Below are 9,026 nucleotides of genomic sequence, written 5' to 3'. Positions count from 1 at the left end.
CCTCATCTACGCCATTACATCTACCAATAATCTCACTTGCCAAGATCAGTGAACCAAGTATAACTTAGTCTATACCTGATTACGAATCTAAATCCCAGGAGAACAGCAATTCAACTGATGGAGACGAACCAGATATTAGCCCAGTTTTGCCACAACCTACGAACACGGATAACATTGTCACACCAGTAGATGAAATTCGATGAAAATTAATAGAAGAAGCTCGCAGTAGATTAATCGCAGGTCACAAGGGTGTAACGGAAACCTTAAATCAATTAACCCTTTCGGTACTACCGCCGCCTATTGGCGGCATCCACGGAAAGTTATGTGGGCACTTTATGTGGGCACCGTTAACAGCACCAACGGAAAGTTATGTGGGTATGATTACTCTCTATAGTACACATTACTTTACTATTCTGTGTTTAAAATTCCCGGCTGTTCTAATCGTTCCATTATAATATATAATTAGTAACAGTCAACAGCGTGCCTTAATTATATATGTTTTATAATATATAGATAAGCTACGAAAAACAAATTGGAATGTTTGCTTATATCGTTAATTTTTTTAATGTATAACTTACAATTTGAATTTAGTTCCCTTCAGGATGAGTGTAAAACGCTTGAAAGGAGAACAATGGATAAAGGAAATCATTGATTCCAAAAGAGATTCTGATGAAGAAAATCAATATAATTTAGCATTTCGCAAAAGGAGGAACAATCGAGCACGTGTACTTAGCACCTCGGTATCTGAAGAAGCAGTAGAGCCTGAAGTACGAATTGATACTCCTTCTAGCATCAAATGGACATCAAAGAAGCTTAGTCCAAAAATTCATGATTTTACGCCACATCATTCGGGAGTAGTAGGGAACAATTTAAATCGTTCGTCGAGAATTTTGGACTACTTCAGACTGCTTTTTTCTAAAGATTTAGTTAAATTGATTGTGCAAAAAACAAACTATTACCGGTGTCGACAGCTCAAAAGAGATCACTTGAACGCTTCAGAAGGGATGGAAGTGGATGAATTATATTGTTTTATTGCTGCGTCGTTATTAATGACGCGAACCAAAAAGCTATCCTTAAATGAAAATTGGTCTAAAGATAAGTTTCTCCGAAGCGATATTTTCAGTAAAATTATGTGTAGAGATCGCTACTTTTCATTATTGAAAATGTTGCATTTTACGGACATAGTCGGCCACACTGCCGATCGTTTACACAAAATAAATGAAGTAGTGGAAATGCTACGAACATCTTTTTATCAATGCATTTCAGCCATACCAGCGGTTATGTATAGACGAAAGTCTACTCCTCTACAAAGGCCGTCTCTCGTTTAAACAATATATTCCCTCGAAGAGGAGTAGGTTTGGCATAAAATCATTCCTACTTTGTGACTGCAAGACGGGTTATATCCAAGATATAATCATTTATTGTGGGGCTAGTGCTACTGTAGCTACCGAATATCAATATATTGGAAAGCCAGGGAACATTGTAATGTCGCTTTTGCAACCTTTTCTGAACAAAGGCCATTGGGTTGGCAACTAAGACTATTGTATTTATCTGGACAACTGGTTTTCCAGTCCCATATTGTTCAACCTACTCCACGAAAAAAGTACGGACGCTTGTGGCACTGTACAAAGAAGACGGAAAGAGATGCTTAAAATAACTGATAAATTGAAAAAAGAAGAGGCAGTGTTCCGCTCATCTGAAAATCTGTTTGCAATGAAAATGGTTTGATAGAAAGAAATTTTATATGCTTTTCACACTATCCATACCGCAGAATTTGCAGAAGTACCTAAGAAGTCAAGAAAAAATGAAATTATTCTAAAGCCCAAATGCGTAATAGATTATAACTCTTCAATGAGTACAATCGATAAATCAGATATGGTGATAATTACTATCGATGCAACTCGCGCGCGCAAAAGTTTAAAGTGGTATCGCAAATACTCTCTCTCTCTCTTTTTCCACTTGATCGACATTTGCGTGTGGAACGCATACTGCCTATATAAGCACACCACAAAAAAACAAATCTCAATGGCGAAATTTCACCTTCAGTTGATTAAGGAAATATTAGAAAAATAACACAAGAATCATGAATATCATCGGTGCAGCAAGTCAAGAAGTAATTATCCCACAAGGCTCACAGGGGGACATTTTCCTTCGATATATCAGTCGGTGGTGTGGGACGTGAATCCAAGTATCAGTGCGAACAATGTAATGTGGGCTTGCGCGTTTCCCCTTGTTTCGAAAACTATCACACCAAGTTACACTATTAGTTTTGTCGTTGATTATATTTCACTATTAGTTTTATTATTTATTATGTTACACTATTAATTTTATTATTTATTTTAATTTTGTAATATTGGACCATATTATTTATATCAATGCCATTTACTTTAATTAATGTACTGTAAAGAAAAAGATATGATTTTAAAACGTTAAGCGCCATGCCTGTTTTGTCTGTCCTTCCGTCTGATCCGCGAGATAAGATACCGTCGAAATCTCGGTTTTCTGCCGAGGATTGGTTTAGGTTACGACAAAGCAGTATAAACATTTTAGAAATGTTTTTCAAACACGTTAAATTCCGCGTCAGTAACCGATGTCGCGGTCCGAATGAAAAGTTTAGTGTCAATCACGCTCGAGATCTCTATGAATGCCGCAAAACATGTTTTCGCGGTTTACGCTGTCGGACAGTGCAACCACTCTTGCGAAAAACTTCCTCGTTCCACGAATGTATAACCGCGGCCAGGTCCTCCGTACCGAAAGGGTTAAAAGAAAAATATGACTGCCCCGAAATGAGAAAAGATTCACAAGAATTCGTTCGTTCACTTATCAGAACAAAACCCGTCAACCCGTGATTATTACGGACACATCTCTGGAACCTTTTGACGAACTTGCCATCGACACATTTGGACTACTTCCAAAAACAATCAATGGAAATCGCTACATTTTAACTATGCGAGACAATTTAAAAAAGTATTGGTTAGCAGTTGTTTTATCAGATATTAAAGCCATGATAATAGCTGACGCGTCCGCGAGTCATTTCATTGCAATATGTGAGACACCAAAATCCATTTCGATAGATGAAAACACTAGTTTCTTGGGAAACTAATGCTACATGTTGCCGAGATGGATCGTTAAAAAGGAGCCATATATTGTATTAACAGAACATCTAAAACAATACATCGAGTCATATGAAGAATGGGACCTCTACTTACCATTTGCCATGATTTCATATAAATACCTCCGTCCACGAAGCTACGAATTTCACATCCCACGAATTAATCTTCGGGAATTACGATAAGTGAGCTAATCCGACATAACTTATGGTGGAGTAATACGTCCATGTGTAAAAAGAACCTGAAACAAGTAAATTCGATCCACGTTACATCGGGCCATACGAGATAGTAGATGTCGGATATAAATAATGCAATTTTAAAAACAGATGCGACCGGACACCTAATCGCGAAACATCAGGATAAATTAAAACACTCCTTCGTCTTCGATAGTTCGTCCGACACAAATTAAAAATTGGAATCACTTCCAGGATGAAGTAAATCCCGCTGATTATCCAGAGGTGCACGAGGATCTCTTAATATGCTAATGTATAAGGAAAATGCAACTCGTGTTTGAAGCTGAAGAATACAAATTGTGTGAAAAATGTTGGTCTCGAGTGGCAGCAGAAGAAAGAGAATTATTTCCTGAAGGCTGCTGGCATACCATCGCAGGAAACCACAGAAGTGAGGCAGATTGTCATTGTGAAGGATATGGTTCTGTAATCCTGGAAACATCAAACGCTAGTCGATGCCGAGAATGCATCGAAGAATACATATTTCGAAATGTAACTGGAGACATTACAGTAATTAAAACATGGCAAGGCCATTGATGTGGTTACTCAGTGGTAGCATCATGACCGTTGACAGCAACACACGCACATATATACTGCAAATAATTAATTTATACAAGCAGGAGAGTCATCGGATGAGAGCATTAATACTTTTGAAGAAATACTTCAATGTAGCAAGGAAAAAAATGTAGACCTTATATTTCATTGTGGAGATTTATTTCACGATGCGAAACCAACAACTTCTGATGAATTAAAATGTATGGAATTGTTAAATAAATACTATATGGGTCCCAGGTTAGCAAGATATGATAATATCAATATAAGATGGTATTTGAAGTACGACAAATATTAATGATTGTCTTTTCATCAGAGCAATTAACATCCAATTTTTGAGCGAGCCAGAATTAACATTCCCACACTGTACTTTTAAAACTGTAAATTTTTAGGATCCAAATTTTAATATTGACATGCTAATATTTTCCATTCACGGGAAAAATGACCATCCAAGTAAGAAATATAATATCAATAGTTTAAGTACAGTGATTTTTCAACATTGATTCAGCCATTAGTAATTATAATCAAAATTATAGGTTGTGGAATAAATGGGCCAAATGGACTTGTTGTCTGTGTCTGGTTTCATAAATTATTTTGGAAAATGGACAGCCACCCCTAAAATGATCATTCCTCCACTGATGATAAAAATGGGTAATACCCATGTTGCAATTTTTGGTTTAAGCTGCATGAACGATGATAAATTAATACGGATGTTGAACGATTTTAAGGTGAACTTATGAGATCCATATATGTATTGAGAGGTCTTTCCATTTTTTTTTATTGCACATGATTTTCATTCATAGGTGAAATGCTTTAATTTGTTTGTTTTACATAAAAAACGTGCACCATGTCTTAAACGTGGATATACTTCGGAAGCCCACCTTCCCTCTTTTGTTGACTTTGTCGTGTGGGGAGGGGAACAGGAATGTTGTATCACACACGTGTTTAACTCTAAAAGACAATACTACATTTCTCAAACAGGTATATTTTTAGATTTATTTATTAATTATGATGCATGAAAAATAAGAAACTACTGCTTAAGAAACGCACTTACAGATTGCGATTTCTTTATGCGAAGGCGAATCAAAGGCCAAACACATTGTCATACTTAGCGTAAACGGTAATAAGTTTAAGTTGAAGAAATTGAAATTGAAAACCGTTAGACCATTTGTGTTTGACACTCTGGTCCTTAATGATACAAATATAAAAAGTAACAATGATAGATTGCTATCAGAATCAGTTTTTAATATCGTCGACCGACGCATAGAAAATGAATTGATTCCTAGTACCACGGAACAATTGTCAAATCATCCGAAGCAACCGGTCTTGCCATATATTCGATTGAAAGTAATTTACTTGAAAGATAAAGAACGGTTTGATTCGACCAGGTAAGATTCTATTAGTATATTAACGAATACAAGTAATAAATGGAAATAAATAATATGTGTATTTTAGATTGGCACAGAAATATTATGATAAAGTTGCTAATTCTCACGAATTAATTGTATTCTGTAAAACAAGAAGTTCTGGTAAGTACTCCAGGATACGACTGACATTATGAGCTATACTGAGGTAAACAAAAATTGCGATATTCTACAAGGTGCTCGAAGGTAAAATTTGTGTTTGGTTTTTTAATTAGGAGAATTAAGGTTTTGTGGAAACCACATACAAGCAAAACTAAAAGGACACCAGTTTGGTTGAAAATAAAAACCTATGAACAATACTAACAGTGAATGATCTAAATAAAGCATTAGGTAAATTTGTTAACAAAAATAACACTAACGCTTTTAATAACCTACAGAGGTCAAGCATATACAATGTAATATTTCAAAATATTGATTTGCCATTATAAGCTCGATTGTATTGTTACAATTAATTCTTTACATATAGTCGTGAAATAAAAGAACTTGTGCTATGTTTGGAAACTACTGAAACAACTGCAGATATTGGAAATATCAGGAAAGAAATTAAAAATTATTGTGATAAGAGAAAGGAGGAAGCACAAAAAGAAAAGACAGAAGTATATGTATACTTGCAAACAAACTCATTTAAAAATGATAATATACTATCAGATTTGACAGATTGGATAATCGCATGCTATTTTATAGATGCAAACATTATTTGCTAATAGACTGGTAAAACCCTTCAATAATGACGAGATAATAGTTATTGACAGTAGTAGTAACAATGAAGAAGAAGCGGAAAAAACAGATAAAGCTAATGGCAGTGGAGCATGTAACAAAAGCAAAGAAACCGATAAAAATAATGAAAATCATACAAATTCTGTTGGTATAACATCTGAGAGGTAATTTACTTCAACTCAAAAACAGACAACAGCGCAGGTACATCATCGAACTCTATTAAACGATTCACAGTTTATATGCATAGGTCTTTGATTTACTATTATCCATGACATTTTATCATTTGCTACAGGATGAAGCATTGGGCGGTGATGTAATAAAGAAAATAAATTGAGGGAAGCCTAATAAAATACGGTTCCTACGCAATTTCGATTCCAATTTAGATTAGTTTGTCCAGGTCCGAACCCTTGTTTATACACTACTTGTAAAACATTATATTAAACAAATACTTTTCATTAAATCTTGAAATATTTGATAATATATAATATATATTATATATAATTCGGACATTCAAGTTGCAACAAAAAAAAAATACATACTATAAACAAATCTTAAAATAGTATAAAATAGAGATTTAAAAACGACATCAATCTTAAATAAATACTAATGATAGAACAACTAGTACAAGAACTAGTAAAACACCGTTTATCTGGACTGTGTTTATCCAACATAGTAACCCGTTACCAACAATTGGATGTCAGGAACGACGCGACATACCCATTATACAACACACTGTTTTTGTTTCTTAGTTAGAAATTCTAGCATAGTCTTCCTGCATAGAATGTAAGATAAGTAACGATTTAATTCAGTTACTTGTATGTATGTGATTCGTCCAGAAACTATATTCTCATTACGTCTTCACACAAATCAAACGAAAAGAGAAAAAGATTGGTGCTTTGTATTGAAGAAAAATTTGAAATTAATAGACGCTTCAGAAACAATTAATTTCTTGTCTCGTAAATATAACATTGGTAGATTTACTGTATATATCATAAAAAAATTATAAAGATAACATATTAAAATGCAAAGAAGATGATGCAGCAAACACGAATAGAGGAATAAAAATGAATAACAGCTTCTAAAAGTGGGTGAAAGTAATTCATCTTTGCATGAAAGATCAGATAGCGAACAAACCGTAATCACAAAGTTATATGTATAATGTCGCAAGGTGCATTTCGCACTGCGTAGAGTACGATGTAGAAAATGTGATTAAAAATGATGGAAATGATAAAGGATTTCATATTCTTAACGACAATAAAATAATATCTCAAGTTATAGAGGATCAATCTGAAGTGAATGTATAATCAGGTACGCTATACAGTATGTTATACAATACTTACATTAAACAACTTAAAAAACAGTTTCAGATATCTAGAAATAAAGAAATAAATACAAGACATGCCCATAAAGCGACATTTTATTAGAAAATAAGCTTACATATTGCAAAGAAAATATATTAGGAATTGTAGATCTCGATAAGTTACATGCATGCCGAAAATTTCATCGAAATCAGTTAACGCAAGGTCATAGTTACGAGCATTAAACAAATTTTAAAACAGCAACTTTCTCACAATTATTGGACAGAAATATTAAAAATCAGGACAAAACTGCGATTTTTGCGATCTTTAATTGTTTACCGCTTATACCAAAGTCAACCGATTCCGCTGAAATTTTCAATATGCATATAAATTACCGAGATCTACGAAATGCATTTCTTAAATCATCGTTATATATATTTCGTCATATATTATTTTCTTTAATCATTCGAAAGCAATAACAAAATTCAAGTTGTTCAGTCCAGTTCTAAGCAAGTTATGGCGTTTTAAAAGTTGTCCGAATATTAATATAAATAAATATGGCCGCGACGCCATATATCCGCAAGAACCGATTGCCCACGTGGAAGACACGTGCTTCCAGTTTCGCAAGCTTTCTCGAGACGCCATATGCGTAACGCACGTGGCGTGTAATAATTCGCACTGGCGAATAATTAGCCCATCCGAGAGAAGGTGTCCGAGCCATTGAAATGTAAATGAAGAAATTCGTACTGATAATGAGACTTACCGAAAAACCGATCAGAAATTCCCAGTTACGAATGCGGCTTCTGGCCGGTCACTAGTCTTGACATATCTTTGGAACGGTCGCTGCCAGTTGTTGCCAGCACTGTCCTTTATTATTTCGCCTGCTGCCCTATGGTCTTTAGCGGCTATCTTCCTTCATTTCGTATGAATTAATCTCGGCTCGAATTGTCACAGTTACACTTATTTCTTCCAAACACCCAACGCTACGGTCAACGCGACAGTGATCCTCGTTCTCGGCAGATCGCTTCCTCAGCCAGAAACGAGGCATTCCCCACTCCCCAGACTCACGGCTCGGCACGACGCACAAACTCTACGCGCACTCGCCGCTGCTCAGGGCCGGCACCATTCGACTCAGCCCACGCTCCGAGCGTCCTAGATCTCGCGGCATAATTCAGTGACTGTAGAGAATACCGCAACATGTTACAATTTCAAGAAATTTCAGTTTATGCAAATACGATAAGCTCAATAAATGGAAAACCAAGAAAGGAATTGGTGGCCAGAACTTTAAAGGACAAACATCTCGAAAGTGAAAACATGTGACATTCAGTGTTTTTTCTTCCAGCCGCAGAATTTCCTTCTTTCCTGATTTTGTTAAAAGACTTACTAATCACTTTGCAAATAAAGATAAAAAAAATACAAAAATCATGCTTTCCACAAAACAAAAAAATAAATTATTATATTCAAAAAACTCTACCAAATTTCAGAAAAACAGTCTAGACTGAGCCCTCTTACAGCAAACTACGTGTTACATTTAAGATTACTTTTTCTGTCCGTGAAATGTGTATACGCTGTACGTGATTGTACTGAACATGTGTAATAAATTATGATACCCAAAGCTCATACAATTTTCGAAGTTTAGTATTTACCTAGCACTCTTTATAGTGATTAGATCAGTGCACAGAGATTGACATATAG

The 9,026-nt window shown here is 35.2% G+C and overlaps 1 long non-coding RNA gene across 1 annotated transcript; it reads right to left on the bottom strand.

The window, feature by feature from the left end:
- Nucleotides 1-609: 609 nt before the first annotated feature.
- LOC143260870 (uncharacterized) lies at nt 610-8,316 on the bottom strand. Its single transcript, XR_013035135.1, has 2 exons — nt 8,095-8,316; nt 610-3,351 (listed from the first exon to the last, which is right to left on the bottom strand). It is a non-coding gene; the product is annotated as an uncharacterized LOC143260870 (long non-coding RNA).
- Nucleotides 8,317-9,026: the final 710 nt, after the last annotated feature.

The sequence above is a fragment of the Megalopta genalis genome, unplaced genomic scaffold (assembly GCF_051020955.1).
Source record: "Megalopta genalis isolate 19385.01 unplaced genomic scaffold, iyMegGena1_principal scaffold0022, whole genome shotgun sequence".
NCBI classification, from domain to species: Eukaryota; Metazoa; Arthropoda; class Insecta; order Hymenoptera; family Halictidae; genus Megalopta; species Megalopta genalis.
Note: the sequence above shows the minus strand (reverse complement) of the source record. Positions and strands in the feature narration are given on the sequence as shown.